Genomic DNA, 26,704 nt, shown 5'->3' on the forward strand with positions numbered 1-26,704 from the left:
CAGCAGGAGGCGGGAGGCGAGGGGAAGGGCAGCGCGACGCCCCGCCATGCTGAGGACAGACTCCCGGCCTCTACCAACACACAGGACACTTGATCATCACTACACCGCCGCGGCGACACCAACACACATCACCACGCCGGCCTGTCTGTCTGGACGTCCGGCCCTCGCCTCCTCCCGTCCCCGGCACCACACATGCACGAGCGACGCCGGAGTCTCGTTTTCTTTCAGCTCGACCCGCCCCCGTCAGCGAGGCGGAGTAAGGGGGCGGCGGAAAGGGTATTGCGGTGGGGGGCGGAAGGGGAGGCGGGGCGCAGCGTGGTTTTCATGTTCCTCAAGAGCCCGAGCTGACGCAGACGGTTCTGAAAGTGGAAAATAAGTTTAGTGGTGCGTGTATGTATGTATGTAAATATGTATGTCTCTCTCTCTCTCTCTCTCTCTCTCTCTCTCTCTCTCTCTCTCTCTCTCTCTCTCTCTCTCTCTCTCTCTCTCTCTCTCTCTCTCTCTCTCTCCAAAAGAGGTCATCTACTCTATGGGGAGTACTACAGGACGAGGTTTGACCACAGAGTTGTATACATAGAGGGTTCCCAGAGCCTGGATTTTGAAGCAACTGGCGGCCATCTTAGGGTGACGGATGGCGAGACAGAGAATTTTAATATCACATAGTTATGTCTGCTACTGCTATTATCAGGTTACTAGCGCCTCGGCGATCCTCTGTCAGATAGACTTGTTATTTTCTTGTCCATTTTCTACCCACTGATTATTGTTACATTGGTACATGTCATATGCCATCTGAATCGGAAAAATGTGCTGAATTTGAAACTGTAAACGAAAATTTAATGCAATAAAAAGTATATGAATGACAAGGAGTTGAATCCAAAAAGGTGAACAAAAATGTTTATGCACTACCATAATTTTTTTCTCATTATTTTATTGTAGGTACACCTAAGTGCAATAAACCTGTGATCATGATATGCAGCAATATCGCATCAACACGATGATCGGCTCAGTTTTCCAAAATATCATAATGGTGGCTAGCTAATAGTGGTTAAGTGTAAACATGTGGAATCATGGGAAGGTCGCCAATCCGTCACCCTATGGCGGCCGACCACAGAGTTAAAGGCATGAGCAGTGGCTTCACCTCTCACCGTGGCGAGAGACTGGAGTTGAACCCTCTAGTATATAACTCTGTTGGCTTGATTCACGCATCCTCCAAACCTTAACATCCTGCCGGTTTTTCCCTTCTGTATGAAGCACGCCAGGATCTATATATAGCAAGATACTGACGACATGAGTTTCCCATCTGACCTGCTTTGCCATTATGCTGATACAAGATACACAACGACAAAAAGTGAATGATCAAGTGACTGAGTGATCAAGGACAACCTCTGTCTGTCTGTCGTCTCCCTCCCTCCCTCCCTCTCCCGCCGCGACCCTGTGAGCTTGTCCATCAACCTGGCTTCATCGCTTTAATCCGACACACAGCCAACATTCCACAAGCTCTGCGGCGACCCACCTGTTGCTAGTTAATCCCTTTATCTTAAGTGGACTCCGCGAACCCTTGTAAACACGATCCCAGGCTGCTACCGATGCACGCACGAACACACTGACACACACACACGGACAGCCCTGTAGCAAAGCGAGACAAGCCGGCTTAAACGAGTGAGCAGTTAAGATCATACACATCTGTCGTGGTGGTGAAACTAGCGCGCCTCTTCCCTCGCTAAGTGATTCACCGGGCGAAGGGTCAAGCCTCCTGCCATGCTATCTGGTGTCGGGGGTCCTGCCGCCGCGCCGCCCTGCCCTGCATCCCCTCCGGGCACCCCACGCAGCGTCAGTAGCATGCTTACCCATAGCCACGCCGCGCGCCCCGGCCTCGGCACCTTGATGTGGGGTACTGACTGATGACTCGCACCGCCAGAGCTCCGAGAAGGACCACGGGAGATGGGGGCGTGCCGGAGAGCGTCAGGGGGGTGGGGAAGGGAGGGAGAGGCAGATGGAGGGGGGGGGGGCAAGTCGTGAGGCAACGTGACGTAACCTCTTCATGTGCTTTCATCCACTATTTCTTCCTTTTTTTATCAACAAGTAATAATGAGTGACGGCATGAAGAGTCCTGAACAGTGTCTCTTTATCACCCCACAACGGCCTGGCCTTGGCGGGGAGATAACGAGGTTTATGCGCGTAAAAGTTTGCCTCCGTCACCCTTGACCCGCGGCCCCGCTGATGCAGATCCATTATTGACTTGAGCAGCAGAGTGTTTGCCGTCATCAGGTTACACATCCGTTATCCAAGGCTCATTTCCATTCCTCCCTCCCTTGCTATTTCTTCTTTTCCCATTGCGAAAAAGTTATGAAGGTAATGATAAAACAAAGATAATGACTTATGACATGCAGCACACCTTGGCTACCCCGGTCACGTGAGTCATGAAGGTGCGCGGAGCCAGGCGGAAGATAGACTGATCCGCGCCGCACACCAAGACAAGAGTGATTCACCTCAATTTTCCTTCCCATTCCGACGCAAATACACCTAAGTACCCTTACACGATAAACCACATCTACTCTCCCCCTGTTATATATAGTCAAAAGTGTGCATGAAAGTGAAGGAGTGGGTGAACAGCTCGTCTGATTATTGGGTAATTGCTCACTGGTTCAAACCGCGTCTCAACTGTTTCGGTGCGTGTGTGAGCTCGTGAATCACTCGGCCCTTGGCGAGGAAGGAGATGAAGGGAAGAACAAAAAATAACACATACATAGAAGACCCGAGAGGCGATAGAAAACTAAACGCTAAAATATCAGTGAACAATACTTGGCGTCAACGACAATATTAATACGTGACGACTCGCTACGCAGACGATACTTCACTTCATAATCAGCCCACACCATCTAAATATACATATTATCTCAAGACACCATGCAGTGCTGATGTGATCTCGTGTGTGTGTGTGTGTGTGTGTGTGTGTGTGTGTGAAGCGCCGCCACGCACACACGTAACAGCCTCGCCAGAAGCTCCCCATTGTGCCCCCACCCCCCTCAACCCAACCCATCCCCCCACACGCCGCAGCAGCAGACCAGCCATTGGCAAACACCGCAAACACAAAGCTGATCATTCTTTGCGTTTCTTCATTACACACGCGGGCAGAAGGCGAGCTCTGTCTCCCTGGCCCCGACGCACAGTACCGGCGCGGCGTCAGTACTGCGTAGATGTGAGTGCCAAGCGTCGCCAGCCACCGATACAACGTGGTTTCTTTGGGGCAGCAACTTTGTGTGTGTGTGTGTGTGTGTGTGTGTTAGGCGGGGCACACGGGCGGGAGTTATGAGTGTAGTGGTCGGTAATAAGTCATCGTGGAGGTATAGTTTTGCACTCCTACACGCCTCGTCAGTCTTTTTTTTTTTTTTTTTGTACAGCGAGGGAAACAGCTCAAGGGCAATAAAAACAACGTAGTGTGAATTTTACAACCATCCCGTCAAACCCCATCTACGTATTTCCTTGTCTTCTTTAATCTGTCTTTCTCTGGTTATCGTTTAGCAGATAAAAACTAAATCATGGCCTCTGAGTTGAAAACTGAGGAACTGCACTGTCTAACCTCATTTACCTATTTCACTGTTCGTATTCCGTCTCTCTCTGGTAACGGTTTCGCAAGTAAAAACAAAATAACTGTCTGAGGTGAAAAACTGAGGAACTCGCGGCCTACACACACACACACACACACACACACCTGTTGCCCGGAGACGCTGAGTCGACAACTTTGCGTCGCTCCAAAAGGCATTTACGTCATTGTTTGATGGACACACACCGAGAAGATTCCGTCTCATCATCGGGAACTGGTAACATTTATTCACACTGATCATCGGTGAACGAAAAAGGCAAATACAGGAATGTGTGTGCAAGTGTGTATGTATGTATGTATGTATGTATGTATGTATGCATGTATGCTTGTACCGGCCCCTTGCAGACTCTACGTTCTTATGATCGATTGTATGTATAAATGTATGTATGTATGGATGGATGGATAGATAGATAGATGGGTGTAACTGATTAAGGGTAGAGAGAGTAATAGAGGTTAGTACGGATATGAGAGGCTGTAGAAGGGATGAATTGAAAGAACGGAACAGCAGAACAGGGCAGAGGACGAGGGGCAAAGGGAAGGTATGGGAGGTGAGGTGAGGTGTGGCAAGAGTCGTGAGGTGGGGTTGATCGGCGGCCGCGCCCTCCCCCCCTCTCCTCCCGCCCTCGCCCCCCTCACCTACCGGGCAACACGTGGCCGCGCCCTGCCCCCACACCTGTTTAAGGGGCGGCACAGGTCTTCTCGGCGCCGCACACCTGTTGGCCGGAATGTGTTTTAAGCGGTTTACGTTAATATGATCAAAGAAGTGACTGATTCCCCGTATTGATGAAGATGCCCGTATGTTTACCTGTAAGATGGACTCAGGTGGCATCAATTTGTTTTATAGTTTTTTTTTTTAACAACCCTAACATTCTTTTCTCATTCTGTGCAATTACAGCAACAAAAAACGGTCTAGTCTTCTCACACGCATGAAGATAATGGATTTTTTTTTTATTTTACTTCTTTTAACCAGTACGAGAGATTCTAAAGCCTTATGTTCGCTATAATACATTTCTTCTTATTAACTCTCCTCACCTAACAGATTCTTCTCCTCTCACTATCTTAACGCACTTCACCGCTATCATTAGTAAACGTCGAAAACATTTACCATGGCTTGGCACAACGTTTTGGCCTCTCTCTGCACTGGGCGGCGCGGGTTAAACGTTGGGGTTAATCTTGCATCTTGTCTTCTCAATGCGAGGAAAACACTGGGACAAGGAGTGAAGGTTCGAGTACCAATATTAAACAGTACGCAATCACTCTTCTTCCATCCCTCCTCCTCTCCTCTTCTTCCTCCTCCTTCTCCTAGCTAAGACATCTCACATCTTGTCTTCCCAATACGAGGAAAACACTAAGGACACGTACTAGAGGCTCGAGTATACTAATATTAAACAGTATGCAGTCTCTCCAGTCACTCTTCCTCCATTCCTCCAGCTCTCCTCTTCCTCCTTCTTTCTCACGCATCTTGTCTTCTCAATACGAGGAAAACACTGAGGACAAGGACTAGAGGCTCGAGTTCCAATATTAAACAGTACGCTGACTCTCCCCAATCACTCTTCCTCCATCCCTCCTCTTCTTCATTCTCTCCTCCACCTCTTGACCCTCTCCAAGGTCCCGCAAACAACCTAACGACTTCGCTGGCTAAATAATATTCCCCGAAGATGTAACCCTCGTCTTTGCGGAGGAACGGGAAGCCTCGATTTATCACAGCGTCAGGAGGCTGCTGAGGAAACACGTGGGGGGGATGAGGAGATTGGGACGGGAGCTGAGGGTCTAGGGGTGGGGGAAGGGCGTATAGACAAACAGGAGGGAAGACAGCCGCGGCGCCACGACCCAGAGGCACTCCAGCCCACCGCTGAGCACTGACCCTTGCTGGAGGACCGTCACTTCGGGGCCCAAACACAGAGCTAACACAACGTTCTCTCCGGGGACCACTCAAACATTACCAGCCGCTGCGTGTGTGTGTGTGTGTGTGTGTGTGTGTGTGTGTGTGTGTGTGTGTGTGTGTGTGTGTGTGTGTGTGTGTGTGTGTGTGTTGGTTTATATGGTGAGGCCGGGGAGGGGAGAAGTGAGGGATGGATGCTGGAGGGAGAGAGAGGGACGATGGAGGGAAGGATGCTGGAGGTAGAGAGGAGAGATGAGCTGGTAGGTATTGACGGTAAGGAAATACAGGTAGATAAGAGAGAGGAGAGAGAAAGATAGAAGAAGGGAGGTGAGGAAGAAGGGAAAGGGATGAAGAGAGGGATGAAGGAGGGAGAGAGGAGGAATGAGAGGGTAGATAAAGACGATGAAAAAGAAAAAGGAGAGAGGAAAGAGGAGAGGAACGGATATATAAAAGCAGGTGAGGTAGGAAGGCAGGTAGATGAAAAGGAATAGAAATGGAGGCAAACTAAGAGGAGGAGGTGAATACATAGGAGAAAGAGAAATAGAAGGATGGAGGTAAGAAGGTAAGATGGATAAAAAGATAAATGAGGAGGGATTGAGAAAGACGAAGGTAAGGGAGAAGGGAAAGATGAAGAAGGGTAAAAAAAGGATGATAAGGAATGAGGAAGGACAGGGACGAATGAAAAAGGGAAGGTAGGTAAGAAGATAGGGCGGAGTATATGGGATAGGGTGGTGGCTAGGAAAGGGAAGATGGGAAAGGAAGGTTAGGTGCATCGTAGAGGGGGGATAGGGGGTAAGGATAAGAAATGGGTGTGCAGAGGGAGGGAATGGAGGGAAAGTAAAGGGTGGGGGCGCCATGTGTGATGAAGGACGAGGAAGAAGGGAAGTAAAGAGGGGAGAAAATGAATGGGAGAGGAATGAGAAAAATGCGAAGTAAATTTGAAACACGCGATTGCAAGTTATGTAAAAGAGAATGCCAAAGAGAAAAGAAAGAAAATGAGAAGATAAAAGTAGCTAACAGTGAAAGGTCTCAAAAAAGGTTTAAAACAAAATAGAAAATATGGATAAAGAGCGAGGGAAAGAAAGCGAAGATGAGGAAGAGAAAGATGATGAAAAGAACATTGATGACAAGAAAAAAAAATTAAGTAGAAAAAAGAGAAAGAGAGGAGCAGAGTAAGAAGCAAAATAACAAAAAAAATATGAGTTGAGAAAAAAGAGAAAGGTGAGACAAAACAACAAACAGCCGGAGAAGGAAAAAGGAATACCAAAAAAAAAAAAGTAGGTGTTCGTGAAAATTTAAACAAACAAAACAATACAAGGAAAAATGAGACAAACAACACAAGGATAAAAAAATAAAACATAGATCAAGCAGGAACAAAAACAGGTACAGGAAGGAAGGAGAGAAAGACGAGAAGGAGGAAAGTGACCACCGATCATTGTTAAAGAAAATAAACAACAAGGAAAAAAAAAAAGGAGAGGAAGATAAAAAAAGAAAGAACAACAAGAGGAAGGAGAGAAAGAAGAAAAAAGAGGAGAAAAAGAACAGCAAATAAAACATCTCTCCCTCAAAAAAAAAAAAATAGAGAGGGAAGAATTATAAAGGGATGAAATAAGGAAAGAAAGAAAGATATGAACGAAATAAAGGAAGAAATGAAGAAACAATAAAATGAGGAAAAAACAGCAAAAAACATCACATCCCCCCCTTCAAAAAAATACAACACAAAAATAGAAAAAAAATATAAGAAAAACAAAGTAAAACAAAACATAACATGAAAACAACACACTCTTGCAACACGGTCAAACGTAACCAAAGTCGTGTAGTCGGCAAAGGGGTGACGCAACGCTGTTTTATGATAACGAATTTGCATCCTTATCGCCCTCCCCCCAATTAGCCGCGACGGGAGGAGGAGGAGGATGAGGAGGAGGTGGACGAGGAGACGAAGGAGGAGGAGGAAGATAGGTAAGGGGGAGAGAGGAAAGGAGGATGAAGACAATACCGTGAGACCCAAAAATTCAGCAGGGAAAGGATATGAAAGAAAAGAGGGAAGAAAAAAGGAAGGAAAGAAAGAAAATATGAGAGAAAGGAAATTAAGAAGGGTGGAAGGAAGGAACGGAGGAAGGAAAGAAGTAAAGGAGTCATGGAAGAAACAATGAAGGGAAGAAATGAAGGTAGAAAAGAAAGAAGGCAGGTAAGAATGAATAGAAAAGAAAGTGGGGAGAAAAAGAAAGAGTGAAAACAGAGAAAGAATTAATATAGCAAGCGGTAGACAATGATAAAGACGAAAGATAGAATGAAAGAAAAATAAATAGTAGAAAATCAATGCAGGAGGGAGAAAGGGATAGAGAGATAAGGAGGAAGAGAGAGAGAGAACGAGCTGGAAGACAGGAGAGAAAACGAGAAAGAGAAAGAGATAAATAAATGAAAACTAACAAGGCGGAATATTCAACGAAACAAACCATCTCGATTGCATTCCCTTTCCGACAAGACGAATGAAGGACACGTTTGGGACGCGTCTGAGGAGCATGTTAATGGAGCCTCAAGTTCATTTTTATCGCCAATGACTTTAAAGATGGCGCCTCTAAGCACCTTTAGAAACAATAAAAAAACTGTTCTTGTGGAATAAAAGGATAATAGAGTGGGGTTGTATTCCTGCAGGTGGCGGCGGCTATGGTCAAAGGTGTGTGTGTGTGTGTGTGTGTGTGTGTGTGTGTGTGTGTGTGTGTGTGTGTGTGTGTGTGTGTGTTGATATTATCTTATGACACGTGGAAAGGTAGAAAAGCCAAGAGGAGGAGGAGGAGGAGGAGGAGGAGGACAAATTTATCTCCGTCTAAAGTTGATGGTATGAAGTCCTACCCAATAGCATTCTCTCTCTCTCTCTCTCTCTCTCTCTCTCTCTCTCTCTCTCTCTCTCTCTCTCTCTCTCTCTCTCTCTCTCTCTCTCTCTCTCTCTCTCTCTCACTCTCTCTCTCCTCAGCATCCATTCCGAGCCACTCTACAAGACAAACACATTACAGTTCACTCCTACTCCATCACACACACACACACACACACACACACACACACACACACACGCAGAAGAAGCATCACGCAGCTCGTATAGGCGGTTCGGATGCTGTTCCTCATCTGTTAGCTGCCACGATGCCCTTGTAGGTAACTTGCTCTCCGTCACCACACACACACACACACACACACACACACACACACACACACGTAGCTAACTTTCTTATTTCTTCACTCTTTCTGTCAATTCTTTATTATATTCATCCCTAAAAAGTTTTGAACGTTCTGGCAATTATAAAAAGAAAGAAAGAAAATAAGAAAAAAAAGAAACAAAGGCGCTAAAAATACAAGAAAAAGAGAGTAATTAAGTCAACGATAAAAGGAAAAAAAAAGCTGTAAAAATGGAGATGAAAGAGAAAAGCGAAAGAGAACACAACAGATACCAAACATCACCTCCTCGAAAAGGTAAAGAACTGAGATACAGGTGACAGGCGAGCTACAGAAAGGAGCAGGTGTATCGCCCTAATAATCAACACAACAGAGAGGGACACGTGGACAGGTGGACAGGCGGGGGCGAAAGGAGAACAGGTAAAGGTGCGAGAAAAAAAAGCAGGATTGGGCGTGATAAGAAAAAACGAGCCATATTGTGGACAGCTGTGTAGAGAGGATATGTGAGTGTGAGGTTCAATGAGGCGGGCAGGTAACGAGGAGGGAGAGAGAACAGGTGTGCTTGTGAAGGTGAAACAAAGTGTGGGGTGAGCTACCTTGTTTTTTTGTATAATGTATTGGTAAAATGAGAGAAAGAGATAGAGAGAAAGACAGATAGAGAGAGAGCAAAACAAAGTCACCCACAAGAAACCCAAAACAAACAACAGCAACAACCTTTTTTTTCACCCCAAAACAACAAAAACAATAAAAAACAAAGCAGAAACAAAACACCTTCACTTTCACTACATATCTTCAGTCTATTTCTATTCAATCCAATTACCTTTTTTAATCAAGACAAACTATCTAAAAACAAAAGAAAATATGAGAAAAGTGAAAGTATATCTGTTAATTAGTGAGCGTGCAGGTGAGAAGGTGTGAACGTGAGGTGAGAGGCGATAATCAGGTACCCAGGTAGATTAACTCGAAAAAAAATTAAAGGGGGGTGACCAAAAAGATAAGGGGTGAGAGGAAAAAAATATAATTAAACGGGGTGACCAAAAAGATAGGGATGAGAGGAAAAAAATACTTAAGGGGGCGACTAAAAAAATAAGAGTAGTGAGAAAAAAATAAGGGATGACAGAAGAAAATAAGAATAAAGAAAAAAAATGGGAGAAAAAAATTAAGGGGTGACCAAGAAAATAATCAAGGGGGGTGACCAAAAAGATAAGGGTGAGAGGAAAAAAATACTTAAGAGGGGTGACTAAAAAAATAAGGGGACTGAGAAAAAAATAAAGGATGAAAGAAGAAAATAAGGAGAAAGATAAAAAAGATGGGAGAAAAAAATTAAGGGGTGACCAAAAAATTCTTCAGCAGGTGGAGGCAACAAAAGGAGAGAAGAGAGCACCAAGGACCCCATCCCCCCCCCCCCCTTAGCCCCTTGCCCTTGTGTGTGTGTCTGTAGAGGCAGCGAATAGAAGGTGGCTATGCAAATGGGCACACACACTCTCTCTCTCTCTCTCTCTCTCTCTCTCTCTCTCTCTCTCTCTCTCTCTCTCTCTCTCTCTCTCTCTCTGTCGTGAGAGAGAGAGAAGAGAGAGAGAGAGAGAGAGAGAGAAAAGTGATTAGTTACACCACGTTAGCTTACTCTTACGCCTTGATTTACGATTCAACATAGGGCGCCCTTAAGGGGAAGTAGAAACAACAGTAGTAGCAGTAGTAGTAGTAGTAGTAGTAGTAGTAGTAGTAGTAGTAGTAGTAGTAGTAGTAGTAGTAGTAGTAGTAGTAGTAACACACACACAAGAGCAGATTGTTACTTTTCTAGCCACGGTTTCTCTTCGCCCTCGTTTTCATGTGCTCCGTGTCCTCACCATCGTCAACCTCACCACCACCAGCTGTTCGCGAGCGTGTGGGAGGCGGGCGCAAAAACACAACACAACACTCGCTCGCCGCCTCCGCCGTCACTACAGCTTCTCGCGTTACCCAAACAATCACAGCTCACAAACCTCCTCCTCTTTCTCCTCCATACACTCCTTCCCTGCTCCCTTCCTTCCTTCAGTCTCCTCCTCCTCCTCCTCCTTCTCCTTCTGCAGTAATCCACGTGGGAGGGAGTTCACTCACTATTTCAGCTTACACTCACGCACACTGACAGCTTTCGCCTAGACGGGAAGCCACCGAGCTCACTGAGGCGAAGAAACAAACATAATCACCATAATTAGAGCAGATTATAAACCCTCAGTCTCCTCGATCACCCTCCTTCCCCTCCACGGATGCTGCGGCGAGGCTGGCAGCGAGTAAAGGTCCCAGGCTGGCCGCGGCGGGCACTGAGGACTGAGTGAGGCAGGTGGGCGAGGCAGGTGAGGGCTCGGAAAGGCGGTGCCCACGTGGTAGAGTAGGGCACCTGACCATCTACCGCCAGAGGGTGACTATGCTAGAAATGACTAACCTGTACGAATTATCTAGCAATGGGTGAGGCTCGTGGGAGAGGCGGTTAGATGAGACATAGAGAGGGAGGAGTTTATGAGTTAGTATGGCACTATATCATCTAACACCAGAGGGATGACTATACTGGAGCTGCTTAACCTATACGATTTATCTACTAATGGATGAAGCAGATGGATGAGGCTGGTGGATGAGGCTGGTGGATGAGGCAAAGAGAGGGAGGAGTTTATGAGTTAGTATGGCACTATATCATCTAACACCAGAGGGATAACTATACTGGAGCTGCTTAACCTATACGATTTATCTACTAATGGATGAAGCAGATGGATGAGGCTGGTGGATGAGGCTGGTGGATGAGGCAAAGAGAGGGAGGAGTTTATGAGTTAGTATGGCACTATATCATCTAACACCAGAGGGATAACTATACTGGAGCTGCTTAACCTATACGATTTATCTACTAATGGATGAAGCAGGTGGATGAGGCTCGTGGGAGAGGCGGTTAGATGAGACATAGAGAGGGAGGAGTTTATGAGTTAGTATGGCACTATATCATCTAACACCAGAGGGATAACTATACTGGAGCTGCTTAACCTATACGATTTATCTACTAATGGATGAGGCAGGTGGATGAGCTTGGTGGATGAGACAGGTAAGTTACGAGAGGAGTGGGAGTAGTCCATGTGGTAGTTTTGCATTTGACCAACCACCACCAAAGGGATGACGACCACCTTGCCCCCCACGATCTCGACCCGCCCCCCACCCCTCCACCACTAGCCACCACCAACAGAGACACCGCCGCGCTGGGTGGAGTCACAACAACACTTCGGAAACCCGTTCTTCGAGGCAGCCCGCGTCAAGCCCTTCCCTGCCCTGCCTTTCCCTTCCCGGCCCTTCCCTTTCCCTGTCTTCTCTTCCGCCTGACTTCTGTGCCTTACGTGTTGACCAAGTCTCTGGTTCCCGCGCGCGCCCACGCAGATGTTCCCAGGGCTGGACTGTCTTTTTCTCTTTTCTCTCTCTCTCTCTCTCTCTCTCTCTCTCTCTCTCTCTCTCTCTCTCTCTCTCTCTCTCTCTCTCTCTCTCTCTCTCTCTCTCTCTCTCTCTCTCAACTGTGAAAGACGAACCAATAATGTAAGAGAGAGAGAGAGAGAGAGAGAGAGAGAGAGAGAGAGAGAGAGAGAGACACACACACACACACACACACACACACACACACACACAGGCAAGAAGAAGGGTGTGCACCAGAATTAGGCGACGCAGGAATGCTCACTTCGCCTCTACATAAGGATAAACGCGATGAGGGTTGCCACATGTTAAGCCGCACGCCACGATGCTCTTTTTTTTTTTTCATGCCGCAAATCAACAAGTAAAATGAAGCGGAAAAAGAGTGTGAGTGAGCGAGCGAGAGAGAAAGATACTTTAAAATTATAAACGCACAAACTACCTTTTTTTTTGTTTGTTTATTGAGTGACGCATTACTAGGATGAAAGAGAGTAAGATAAAAAAAATAAACGTTATTCACAGAAAGCTCAACATAACACCATTATCAACAAAACGAATAATAACAAAAACAAAACACAGTCGCTTTTGTTACATATAGACGAATAAAACACCATCGGCATGATCTTGTGTTTACGATGTTCTTTTGTTTAATACGGTTTACGATCTTCTGTAATAATATGATAGAAGAATGAACCACGATATGTGTGATCTTGTGTTTGCTTCGGTGTTGCCTCTAGGAACTATCTGATGGCGCGTCTTGTATAGCGAAGAGATGATTGGGTTCAAAGGATTTACACGTTTGCTTTTTCTCTGCGCCAATCACAAACGTCGATAAGGGACTAAACGGATGACGTCTTAAAACAAAGCTAACTGACAGGTCTCGAGAATAAACATCACACACGTGTTTCGTAAATCCATGAACAAGATGATGGGAGAGCTTGGCCGAGACTTGGAATAGAGAAAAAAAAAATAGAGGAAAATACTCAGAATATAAAGAGAGTTTCAGAGCGAGGAGAATATATATTTATGTGAGAGGCTTAGCGTGTTTAGCATTAAAGAGAAAGTACAAAGAGAGTATTAAGGAGGAGTAAACTAGAGCCAGCGAGCATTATAATCAAACTTCAAGGATTAAGAAATAAAAGTAGAATGATTCAGCATTAAGAAGCAAAAGCGAAGAAAAAGAAAAAGAATAAGAGAAATTGATGAAAAAAAGACAATGAGGAGACTGATTTGCTACTGTGCTGAGTCGGTGCCGCGTTTACTGAGACCTGCTGCGCCTGATAATGTTGTTGTTGCTATCCTGATTGTGTTCCTCATTGCTGGTCACCGAGGCCATTGTCGCTGTAATCACCGCCACCCCGCCACGTGCTGACCCTCGCAGGAGTCAGCACGTTGGTTCATCTTCTATCAATCATCTCACGGAATAACACTACCAACATCAGACTTACTACTACCTACTAAGTCACCTTCGTTCTTGGTTTTTCTTTATCGTTTTGCCCTTGAGCTGCTCTCTTTACTGCAAAACATGGTAGTTGTTATCGAGTGAAATATCAGCTTATAACGGCAGCTTCTAATAGTTTTTCTTCTTTCTTGAATTCCACTTACTTCACTTTCTCTCCATAACTTTTAACTTGAACTATGTGCTATACTCAATGGTGCCAGACTCCCCTACCCAGCTTCTTGTATATATCAATTTCCAACCTAAAAACTCTCTCCTGGGCCACAAAAGCGAGATTAATTTATAGTTAGCATTACAAAAGTTAATTTCAGATGTGTTTTGGGGATAGTTAAGTGTCAGAAGCTGGTAAATAGGAGACTCAGTGGACACCAATCTGGCAACGGTGGCTATACTAAATAACTTCTCCCATTACTGCTATAGACCAGTACCTATCACAGTTGTTATTTCCTTAAACACTCTTATACCACCACCACCACCACCGCCACCACTTGAAAAATCACCACCACCACCACCAACAACAATAACAATACCTCACCGGCACCACACCTCCACCTCCGCCTGCACTATCACCACCACTAAAACAGCCTCACCATCACTATCATCATCTCCACTACTACTAACTCCCTCCACCGCCGCCACCACCTTCACCACCACCCACCACCACCACCCACCACCACCTCCGCAAAATCTTGACACCCGTATCGTATCATTTTCTTCTTATGTGGTTAATTTTCTTCGGCTTCTTCTTCCTCTTCCTCTTCTTCCTCCTCCTCGCAGAAGAAAGAAAAAAACAACAACAACAAGAAAGTCACACAAAGGAAGCCGACAAGCCACAACAGCAATCGGAGGAAGAGGAGGAGGAAGAAGAAGAGGAGGAGGAAGAAGAAGGAGGTCGAAAAATTGTTACTGCAGAATTTATTTATTTTCCCGGAACTTGTCATTATTTTTCTCTTTTATTTTAGCCGCCACATGCTTGCTTTGAGAAGGAGTATAGTAGTAGTAGTAGTAGTAGTAGTAGTAGTAGTAGTAGTAGTAGTAGCAGAAGGGAGTGAAAGAGACAGAAGACACGCATACAGCTAGATAGACAGGTAAGCACAGACAGACAAACAGACAAACAGATAACACAACAACCACAGACGAAGGGACAAAACAATCACCTTAGAGCATTAACTACTGACGGGGAGAGACGCGAAGTGGGTCAGTTGTCAGAGGAGGAAGAGGAAAAGGAAGAGGAGAAGGGAGGAAAAGAAGGAGAGGAGGTGGGTGTTCTGGTGGTCTCTTCTTCCTGCCCTCACCCCCCACCCGCACCGCCCCCGCGCCGCCCATGCCACCGTCTGACTCACTGACTGTTGCCTAATTACTGTGGTCGGGAGGTGATCACATGGAGAGCCTTACTGCCATGTTCCGCCCCTATCTCCAACCCTTTATCTCCCTCGCCTTGCATGGGCACACACACACACACACACACACACACACACACACACACACACACACACACACACACACACACAACTAGAAAACGACACCCTGCAGAACTAGGCAAGGAGAAGGAGACAAAAGAGGAGGAGGGAGAGAGGGAGATAAAAAAGAAAGGTGTCACGCCACAGATGCCGATAGCGAGAATATGATCGAGAGCTTAAGATGATCTGACAAGATGCTGTGTGTGGATGCTGCGGTCAGGAGGGATGCGAGGGGAAGGTGACGGGCTGATAATGAGGGTCAGAAGAGAAGGGACAGGGTGCGAGGGAGGCTTCTACTACTGCTGCTGATGATGGTAGTGATAGGAAGGGATATATGCGAGGGAGAATGAGGGAGACTAAGTGATGGGAAGGTCAGTGGTGGGAGAAGGGACACGATGATAGTAAGACACTCATGGGGCATTAGAGAGAGAGAGAGAGAGAGAGAGAGAGAGAGAGAGAGGGTCAGTGGCTCACGGGTCTGGACTTGTCTTTCTCGTCAACTTTTTTTTATTCCCTTCCATTGCGAAAAATCGTGATTATTAAGCTTGTTTTTATATCTCTTTAATTTTGAGTCTGTTTTTGTTTTAATTGTTTTCCTCGTGCGACATTTTTTATTTCCCTCTTCTTCTTCTTCTTCTTCGTCGAGCAAGAGTACCGTGAATCGTATTTGAGGTGTCATAAAACAAACGTTAACATTAATAATAAAACAAAAAGTACAGACGCTTGGATTTGTGGTCTTACGCGAATCTTTATGAGTGATGCTTTTCTGACGTTAAAAATATATGGATCAATTCTCCGCCGTTTCTTTTAGCAGACCTTGGTGTATTTCGTTATATCACGTCTCGAGCCATGTGTTGGGGTTACGTCATCGTTGTGGCGCGGTTTATGCAACAATTTTATCACCGCTATAACCCAAACAACGATCGCAAACACCACAACCTCCAAATCCACACTTTTACCCTCGCAACCATCACCAGCCTCTTCTTTTTTATCTCCCTTTACCATTAACAACACCAATCTCAGGTTCACCAGTACCCTTTCTCTCACTCTCACCTAAACAGTACCATCACCATTCCCCTCAATACACCATTCCTACCACCATAGACACACTAGCACACAACCACCACCATCATCACTACCACAACCAACACTATCCTCATTTTTTCAATTTCAACAGTACTCTTCCTCTCACCCTGCTCTAAAGATTACCCTCACCATCTCCTACACACACACCATCACGAGCACAAACACACACACTCCCACACAAACAGTATCCTCACCATCCCTTACACACACCACCACCACGGCAACCACACAAACACACTACCACACATCCGCAACACAACGAGACCCACACACCAGCGCAGAGGAACAGCTGCCACCGGACATCAAGTGCACGCGTCCAGAGTATCACAGCGTCAGCGAGGACAATTATGCAGCAAAGAGGCACCGGGGAAGGAGAGAGCGCACAGCGGGTACCCACACACAGGAGGCAGAGGAGGAGCGCACGCGAGGTCCCGGAGGCGGCGGCGCGTGCTCGGTTAGACCACACGCGTCCACGCTCCCAAACAGGCCGCGGGTCACAAGGGAACTGTGGGAGAGAGCCGGTAGTGGCCCTCCCCCGCACCTCCGCCTGACTCCTCCCCGCCCCGCTCTCGGCTGTGGGGCGGCCGAGGAGCTTGATTTCAAAGGTCGTCGACGTACATGTGAGAATGTGTCATTGGGCGTCACGAACTTACGAGCCGATCCTGTGATGCCATGTATATATTGGTGTGTCCTGATGTGTTTCTTCAGGCCCAGGGTGCATGAGGGTAAAGGAGAGGAAGGGGAGGGAAGTGTGAGGGTGGGGGTGAAGGAGGGTAAGGGTAAGGGTGAGGGTGGGGAGGGAAGGGTGATGGCGAGGTGAAGGAGGGAGGGAGGGAGGGAGGGAGGGTAGGTTGGAGGGAAGGAGAAAAGGATGTTGTGACGTGATGTGAGATTGCGTGACCTTGAGTTAAGCGTCGCGATTCTGAGGCCAAGGTCGAGTGTGAGTGTTGTTGTTATTTTTGTTATTGATATTGCTGCTGTCGTAGCTGCCACTGTTCTTTCTAGTGTTAAATGCTCACTTTTTCTCCTGCTTCATATATTTTAATCACACACACACACACACACACACACACACACACACACACACACACACACACACACACACACTCACACAAACACACACAGAAAATCACATATAAGTCTATCACTTCCTCGTATGACAACAACAAATAATAACCAACAATAGACTGCAACATACGCCAACTCATCACCACCACCACCACCACCATCACTACCACCACTCCCACTACCACCATGAGAGGGGTAGGCGAAAAAGAAAGATGACAACGAATGTGAAGACGAAGAAAAGGAAGACAAGGAAGAGGAAGGGGCGGAGGAAGATGTCCCTTTTATTTTTTGCATCTTTCCCTGTTTTCCTTTGTAGCCTTCGATCCGTCTCTCATAAAAAAATATCCACTCTATATCTAATTTTCACCTTCAGGCCTCCCTCATATTTCCTTTATTCTGCCTCACCTCATTCTTATAATCATGTACCTACCTCACCCCTCACATTACCCCCTCTCCCGGCCTCACTCGGCTCCTCCTCAAGGCCTCACTTCCAGCCTCCTCTCACCTCACCTCACCCAAAGTTTTAGGAGCCTGCCTCACACCGACTCCTCCCTGTTGCACCCTAATTCAGCTACTGTCCTTCCTTCCTTTCATTCAGACCCCTCTCTCCTTGCCTTCCACTCCCTCCCTCACTACCTTCCCCTTTCCCCCTCCCTGCCTCCCCTCTCCCTCCCTCCCTCCCCCTCTCAAGCCAAACACAAACACTTTCCCTCATATGTATTTGTTTTTTCCTCGCCCTCATTTGAATACCGCCGCCGAGAACGCAAAACAGTAAACACAGGATAAAGCAAAAACACACGCGGACCAATTTGCATTCACTCTTCGCACATCCGCTCAGCAATGGACGAAGAGGCGCTACTTAACATATCCCAAAGCAACCACCTCATCTCTCGCCTCCACACACACACACACACACACATACACACACACACACACGTACAGCAGCTCCCCGTCAGTCCGTCCGCCCGTCCGTACATGATTCAACATTATGTATATTGGGATAAACACGAAGGAACCCGCGGCGGACCTACAAGCACAGGGAGGAAGAATATTTGCTTAAACTCACCAGCCACGCCATGCCGACTGACCCCGCGGACGCCCACTACCGACCGACCAGCACGCCGACCGACTGATCTTTTTTCCCTCTCTTTTGCGCTTCTTCGCTCCTCTGGAAAAGAAGAGAAAATATGGTTCAGAACGACGTGCAGCGAACTTAGATATTTACACACAAACTAGACTGAAAATATATAAATAAATGATAAAATATACGATTCAGGACCACTTTCAGAAAACTTATATTTCAACATTGACTAAAACAAAAAAATATAGGAATAACTGGCAATAAAATACGATTCAGAACTATTAGAGAAAACTTAAACAACGCAACCCAAACTACAGTGAAAAAAATATACTGATAAATAAATAAATAAATAAAAACCACTAGCAGAAAACTTCAATATTTCAACACAAACTAAACGGGAAAAAATAAATAAGTGCAAAAAGACGATAATTAGGAAAGCAGCGGCAGGAAAAAAATAATGACGACCTTTTCCTTGCCACACAGAACTCGTCTCATTTTCCAGAAACAATAATGCCTTTTCAAACACTTCCTTATGAAAGACAGCTCTCCAACTGACCTCCTGCCCCTTCAACCTTCTCCTGCCCCTTCTACGACCCTTTCTCCTTCTCTCCTCCACGTCCTTTCTCCGTTCCCCCTTTCTTATCTCTCGTCTCCCCCCGCCTCCCTTGCTCGCTCTCTCTTTTTCCCTTGTTATGAAGACTAACGCGTCTGCTAAATTTGTTGTTTTAGACTTTCCAACTTCCTTCCTTCTTGGCTTCTCCACATCCTTCCTGCCTTGCATTATCCCCTAAGTCTTTCTCCTCCCTTGACCCCTTAACTTACCTCCTTTCATCCCTCATCTCCCTCCCTGCCTCCCTCCCTTGCTCAGCCTCCCTTTATGAAAACTAATACACCAGCTGTTGCTTCTCTTCTATTTCTACGCCTTCTGTATCCACTCTTTCTTGTCCTATTCTCCACCTCTTTTACCCTACATACTTAAACCTCATGATTCACTCTCTTCCACTTTCATTTTTCCTTGCTCCTATTCCTTCAGCCCTCTCATATGTCTCCCTTGCGGCTTTTCTCTTCCCTCCCCTTCTACTCCCTCCAAAACCACTCTTCCTTACTCTTTCTTCACCCCCTTCCACTTCCCTTCTCCCCTTGCTCTTATTCTTTCACTCTTCTCCTATGCCTACCTTCCAACCCCATACTCCAACCCCTTCTTCGGCCCAGCGGGATTGTGCCCTGACCGTGTTGACTCAGTACCTGCATTCGGGGAGCCTCGCCTGGCCGCCCGCCCCCGTGTTGACCTCTGGAAACGTTTATTTTACTGAGTCAACGCGAGGCTCCCCAACAAGGCTCAGGCTACGGTGTTATGGCCGCCCAGGGACCCACAGACGACGGGGGTACAGGGAGTGAGGGAGGGAGAGGGAGGGAAGAGATGGGATAGTGACAGAACGAGGAAGTGAAAGGAAAAGAACGAAGGATAAAGAAAGGAGACAACGTATAGAAAGGGAAAGAAGGAATAGAGGACTGACGATGTGAAATAAAGATGAGAAAACCGATGTCGAAAAAAATAAATGCATAGATAGAGAGAAAGAAAATGCGAAAGAGCGAGAGAGAAGAGAAAGAGAGTTGGAGGAGAGGAGGAATTCGTGCTGATAAGATGGATGAGGCGAAGGAGACAGCGAGGGACGAAGGATACGGGCGGCGGGAGATCCTTGGGACGCGGGACACTTAGGAATCCAAGGGTCAGGAGGATAAGGAACTCTCTAAAGGATTCCAGGACCAGGGACGCTTGAGAACCTAGGATTTAGTACTCTTTAGGATTCCCCTCGAAAAGATTCAGATACTTATGGAATTTTAACTCGTTACTGTCCCCCCTTAAGCACCCCCTCCTCCTCCTCCTCCTCCTCCTCCTCCTCCTCCCCCTCGTCCTCCTCCTTCATGGCCCCTAACTTCCGTTCCTCCTCTAAGCTCCCTACGCCCTTAGTCTGATCCCTAAATGGTCCTTCGGCGTCCTTTGTAGGTAGGATCACGACTCACATCCACTCATCCACCCGTGATACCCTCCCTCACACATCCTCCTCACCCATCCTCACCCACGCTCTCGTCCACACCCCAATCACCTTACGACCCATCCTAATACCCACTGGCTTATTATTCAACCCCTAATGACGTCTTTCTCAACCCCTTCAACCTCATACAACAGCACAATATCTTTTCTGAACCCTCATGTAACCCAAAAATTATGCTGTCTTTCTATATTAATCACTTAACAACCCCTTTCGCAATCACTCATACAACCTTTAATGATGATTTTCTCTTTATCATTCCCACCTCCCAGAACGGAATACCATCTTTCTCAACCTCTCCAACCTCCCACAACAAAAAAAATATGCTTTCTCTACAACGTTTTACCAAAAATCTATTTATCAGTCACCCACAACATGAAGCGGCACTCCCCCACAATCTCCCACACTAGGCAAAGCATCACAACCCTTTCGTCAGGTTCTAAGGTTCAACATAAGATAGTAGCGCTTCGAGATGCGTGTGGCCTTTCATTTAATAGATTTGATCAGACCTTGAGACTGACCAACCTTCGCCTAGCAAGATGCAAAGAAACCCTTGAACATACAAAAGAAGGAAAGTCTCTGGGATATCTTTAGCCGTTCTGAGGCCATTTTTGTTTTATTATGGGGCGAGTCTAGACCAAATGACATCTCTTTAAAGCAACATAAAACTACTTCTGCCTGACTAACCGCAATATTACCACTCTCTGCTGGAGATGTTTAAAGATACCTAATCGCGCTCCTGGCAATAAACACAACATTAAGAAGCAAATATAGACCACAGGACATATCTACAAAACGTTAAACTGGTTCTGCTTACCGGCCTAAACAACACAATAAACTCCTAGAGATATTTAAATGATCTAATTGTTCTCTCTGCTATAAACACATCATCAAATCTTTACCTTGAATGTGTTTACCTTTTGTGAGTTAATGAGGCAATCTAGCTGCTACTTGCCTTGAAATTTAGACCTGAGAGAATAACTTAAGTGTGTTTATAAAGGCATATACACCTGTGCTTAAAGTAATACACGTCACCTTTCGTCTATGGATCAGCTAGTAAGTTAGAAGGTAGCAATAGGCAGGTAGTGAGTTAGTAGTAGGTAATTAGTTAGTAAGTTAGTAATTAAGAACATAACCTGGTATTCATTAGGGGAAGTATATAATGAGGTAATGCCCCACTAATTGTAAAGTATCAACCAGTATATATCTTAATGCTCTCTCTCTCTCTCTCTCTCTCTCTCTCTCTCTCTCTCTCTCTCTCTCTCTCTCTCTCTCTCTCTCTCTCTCTCTCTCTCTCTCTCTCTCTCTCTCTCTCTCTCTCTCTCTCTCTCTCTCTCTCTCTCTCTCTCTCTCTCTCTCTCATTCCCATATATAACCAACAAACACTAGGCAAAAAAAAGACCTACAGAAAGATAAAAGAAAAACATCCTGCCCGAATAAGGCGTCAAAACGAGGTGAGAGAGAGAGAGAGAGAGTGACAATGAGACGTGACGGGATGATGTTGTCCTTGTTGATAACGCGGTCAGGCTCTCTCTCTCTCTCTCTCTCTCTCTCTCTCTCTCTCTCTCTCTCTCTCCAGGACCTTATTGGTGGCTAATCTTCGGCGCAGTAAGTGGTAGTCTTAATTTATCAGACGTTTATTGCGCGTTCGATTGGTGAGAACGTAAAGATACAAAGAACTAGGCAAGAGTGTGTCTCTCTCTCTCTCTCTCTCTCTCTCTCTCTCTCTCTCTCTCTCTCTCTCTCTCTCTCTCTCTCTCTCTCTCTCTCTCTCTCTCTCGATAACGAACCAAAATGAGAGAGAGAGAGAGAGAGAGAGAGAGAGAGAGAGAGAGAGAGAGAGAGAGAGAGAGAGAGAGAGAGAGAGAGAGAGAACACCTCTGCAAGCACCAGTGACAAACAAACACACAGGGCCCTTCATCTCTTCACCCCTGCCGCCTACTCTGTCATTACACTCTCGTTCTCTCCCCCTTCCCCTCATTCACCCTGCCAACCTCACCCTCAACCTTCCTCTTGTCCCTCCTATCCTCCTCCCTTTCATACCTCTGCTATCCTACCTGCCAGCATCTTTCTCACTCTCATCCTCTTCTCCCCTTCCCCTCCCTTCTCTCCTTCCTTTTTCCCACCTCTATCATCTTCCCTTCTACTTCTTCCTCCTTCACTCATTCCTCTTTCTCACATCGACTGTATCTTCCGCTACAGTTGCCCCCCCTCCCTCCCCCCATCACCCTTCCCATGCCAATCCTCTTTCTCGCCTTCCTCTTCCTCACCGTTGCCATCATCCCCGTTAGAGTCGTCCCCATCTACCGTTCCCTTCCCCTTCCACCTTCTCACCTCCCCCCCTCACGCCGCGCACCCAGACAGCTCCCGCCGCAGTAGTGTTCCCCAGCAGCGCCAACACCTTCAAGTTCAATTAGTGGCCTCATACACCTTTAAGGCAGGGAATTGATTGCTTAATTAGGACGCTATTTGGCTCCCCAGGTGTTAAGGCCGTGCGCGACACCTGCAGACTCCCAGGTAATGATTTAGCGGCGTGGGGACGGAGACACGAGGAGGAGGAGGAGGAGGAGGTTTAGGTGATGTTGCAGGAGGAGCAGGAGGAGGAGGAGGCGGTAAAAAGGGAGAACTCATGAAAATAGGGCGAGAACTATTTCCGGTTTTAATTTTAATTCTGCATTAGCCTCGTAACACACACACACACACACACACACACACACACGTCATCCCTCTCTCCTTGCACCGAAGTAAAACGAAACAGTATCCGTCGACTTCGTTTTCTTCCGTGCCGCATTTTTCCCGACAAAGAATGAAGGACGAAGAATTTCACCGTACACTAAAACTTCTTGGAAACGATACCTTAAGGGCAGGATTCTCCGTTGTAAGGGCGTAGGGAAGCGGTTGACGATATACAAGAACATTAATCTTTGTTGTAAGGACACTAAATGCGATGCGGTTGACGGTAACTCTATAGCGCAAAGTTTTTCGTAGTAGCGGTACTGACTACGAAGGGTCTACTGGTCTATGCGTCGCCTCTTCTTTCGCAGTAGATAACACTAGACAGCGAGAGACACAGACACAGCTACAAGTATACTACCGAGGGATCTGTATGTGGCATGGGTAATGTGGGAAAGCCTTAGAGTACGAAACTGAATTACTGAAAGAAGGATAGTAAGAGAGGAAGGAAAGTTGGAGAAGAAAATCAAAGAAGTACTGTAGAGGATACTTAGCAGGAAAGGTAGAAAATAGTTATGAAGGCTGAGAAAAAAGGATAATGGAGCGAGGAAATAAAATGATCAAAGAAAAGTGTTTAGGTAAGAAGAGGAAACAGCTTTTATGAATGGAGAGAAAAATAAGAAAACAGAATGAGGAATAAATAAAAGGAAAGGGAAGTCGCTGCAACATGAAAGAAAGAACGAATATGTGAAAAATGACAAAATTGAAAGAACAGAATGTGAGAGCAGTGTGTGTGTGTGTGTGTGTGTGTGTGTGTGTGTGTGTGTGTGTGTGTGTGTGTGTGTGTGTGTGTGTGTGTGTGTGTGTAAAAATGAAAAAGAAGAGAAAGAATAAGATTATTTTGAGCGGAAAAAAGACTAATGCGGAAATATCAGATAAATCCAATGGCCCAAAAAAACATTCAGAGAGAAAGACGAAAATAAAAAGAAACAAAAAACTATACAAAAAAGACGAGAAAGCTTATACATTATACATTGCTCGTTTGTCATCTCGCTGGACGGAATTACAAAAAAAAACACAAAAAAACTAGCGGCCAGAAGGAGCAAAAAGAAGTAAAAAAAAAAATATAGAGGAAGTGAATAACGTAGAAAGAGGCCATTAAAGAATCAACTGTGTTTCCTTATTCCTTACTTTTTATGGATACTTTTTTTCATCTTTTATTCCTCTCCTTTTCTCATCTCTATTCCTCGTTTTTTCCTCACGTTTTTTTTTTTTCTCAAATTTTGTTCATTTTTCCTTATTCCTCACTTTTTATGTTTATTTTATTCCTCCATCTTCCTTCCTTTCCTCTCCTTCCTCTTCTCATCTCTTTTCCTCGTTTTTTCTCACTGCTTTCCTTCTCCTTCATTTTCTCAATTTCCGTTCATTCTTCCTTATTCCTCACTTTTTATGTTTATTTTATTCCTCCATCTTCTTTCCTTTATTCTCCTTCCTCTTCTCACCTCTATTCCTCGTTTTTTCTCACTGCTTTCCTTCTTCTTTTCTCAATTTTCGTTCATTTTGCTTATTCCTCACTTTTTATGTTTATTTTTCTCCATCTTCTTTCATCACCTTCCTCTTCTCATCTCTTTTCCTCGTTTTTTCTCACTGCTTTCCTTCTTCTTTTTCTCAATTTTCGTTCATTTTTGCTTATTCCTCACTTTTTATGTTTATTTTTTCCTCCATCTTCTTTCCTCTCCTTCCTCTTCTCATCTCTATTCCTCGTGTTTTTCTCACTGCTTTCCTTTTCCTTCTTTTCTCAGTTTTCGTTCATTTTTGCTCATTTCTTACTTTTTATGTTTATTTTTTTCCTCCATCCTCTTTCCTTTCTTCTCCTTCCCCTTCTCATCTCTATTCAGCTTTTATTCCTCACTGCTTTCCTTCTCTTTCCTTCTTTACTCAATTTTCGTTCATTTTTCCTTATTCCTTACTTTTAATGTTCATTTTTTTCTCCATCTTCCTTCCTTTCCCCTCATTCCTTTTCTCATCCTTCTTCTTCCTTTTCTTTCCCCACTTCTTTCTTTATCCTTTCTTTTCCTTACTTTCCATTCATTTTTCTAGGTCTCATGATTCATTATATATACGTGATTTTCTGCTCGAATTATAAATATTAACTCTCTCGTCATCATCATTATCATCATCATTATCATTATTATTATTAGGATCATTAAACACACAATGGCAAACAAAGGGGCGGCTTCCGTTTCCCTTATATAATTTCTTTACCGTAAACATCATATATCACTAACCCATCCGCCCTTCACCTCCCGCACCCCTCAAGTATCCTAGCCAACAGCCCCCCTTCCCCCTAACCCCTTCGTTCCTCTCCTTGTCTTCTCATTCCTCTTCTATATACCCCATACTAGTCCTCCTCCTTTTTCCCCCCCCTCCTTCTCTTTCCTCCTTTCCATTCCCTTGTCTCCCATTCCTCTTCGCTTCCGTACACAACCCTTCTAGTCCTCCTCCTCCTCCCTCCACTCCTCCTTCCTCCTCCCTACCCTGCTCCTTCTCCTTATCTTCCTCCCTCACACCATAATAAGAAATATGATTTTCTTTTTTCTCGGAGGTAAACTCAGTCCCTCGTTAATCTGTCACGCCCCTCCATAAAAGAGAAGAAAAAACTCCTCCTCCTCCTCCTTTTCCTTTCGCTCCTCCTCCTCCTCCTCCTCATCTTCCTCCTCCTCGTCTATGTCGTCTCCCACGCTTCCGCCAAACCATCGACTAGAAAACACAACAGGAAGCGACTCACAAAGATTAATAAAAGGAGAAAAAAGGAGAAAAAAGGAGAAAAATAAATATGTATACGAGCAGAGGGGAAAAAGATAAGAAACACGGTGTCGTTGATCCCAAACTGAAGCCAGGATGGAGAAGAGAGGGAAAAAGTGTATATATAAAAACAGGAAGCAGAAAACATTGCGAGACCAAACAAGGAAGAAAAGAAAAAAAAACAAGGGTCTCTCTACGTCATGGATACTGATCACACACACACACACACACACACACACACACACACACACACACACACACACACACACACACACTCTTATTACTCTTTCATTACACTCAATTCACATGCAAATTTGAGGCGAATAAAACATGAACAATCAAACAAAATAATAAACATATATAAAAAGAATAGAAAATCAAGTGTTTACACAGGACACGAGTGAAGAAAGGAAGAAAAGGATAGAAAGAAAGAAAGAGAAAATACTAGAACGTGAAGAAAAGGAATAGACAAAGAGACGAAAATACACAAGAAAGAAAAAGGAAAAGAAAGAGGAAAGAGAAAAAAGTAGATAGCAAAAAAAATCCACAAAGAACATGAAAGTGAGGAGAGGAAGAGAAAAAAACGCAAAACATGGAAGAAGAGAAAGACAAGACAACTCCTCCTCACCTTCCATTAATGATCACCACTAAGAGCCAGGGATCGAACAACTATGGCAATGCTTGTGGTACGTACCCAGGGCGAGAGCTGTTTAGTTCCGGAGGCAGAGATGCAGCTACGTCGCAATACTTTGAAGTGCCTCCATATTTCAGTCGACTCCATGGAATAGTCTGCACCTTCTGCCATGTGGAATCTGTAAACGGTTGAATCTTCGCATCTCTGCTTCCATGACGACCACCACCACCATGCAGCACACGCTTGTTCTTGTTCAGACATTTTCAGGTGACATTAGATACTGTTGACTTCAAAACCAGACTTGTTTACACAT

At 45.4% G+C, this 26,704-nt stretch overlaps 1 long non-coding RNA gene across 1 annotated transcript; it reads right to left on the minus strand.

Annotated features, from left to right (window-relative positions):
- Positions 1-3: 3 nt before the first annotated feature.
- On the minus strand, positions 4-26,704 carry LOC126990315 (uncharacterized). The gene is made up of 3 exons (XR_007744202.1): positions 26,452-26,704; positions 18,211-18,312; positions 4-359 (listed from the first exon to the last, which is right to left on the minus strand). It is a non-coding gene; the product is annotated as an uncharacterized LOC126990315 (long non-coding RNA).

The sequence above is a fragment of the Eriocheir sinensis genome, unplaced genomic scaffold (genome assembly GCF_024679095.1).
Source record: "Eriocheir sinensis breed Jianghai 21 unplaced genomic scaffold, ASM2467909v1 Scaffold1541, whole genome shotgun sequence".
Taxonomy (NCBI): domain Eukaryota; kingdom Metazoa; phylum Arthropoda; class Malacostraca; order Decapoda; family Varunidae; genus Eriocheir; species Eriocheir sinensis.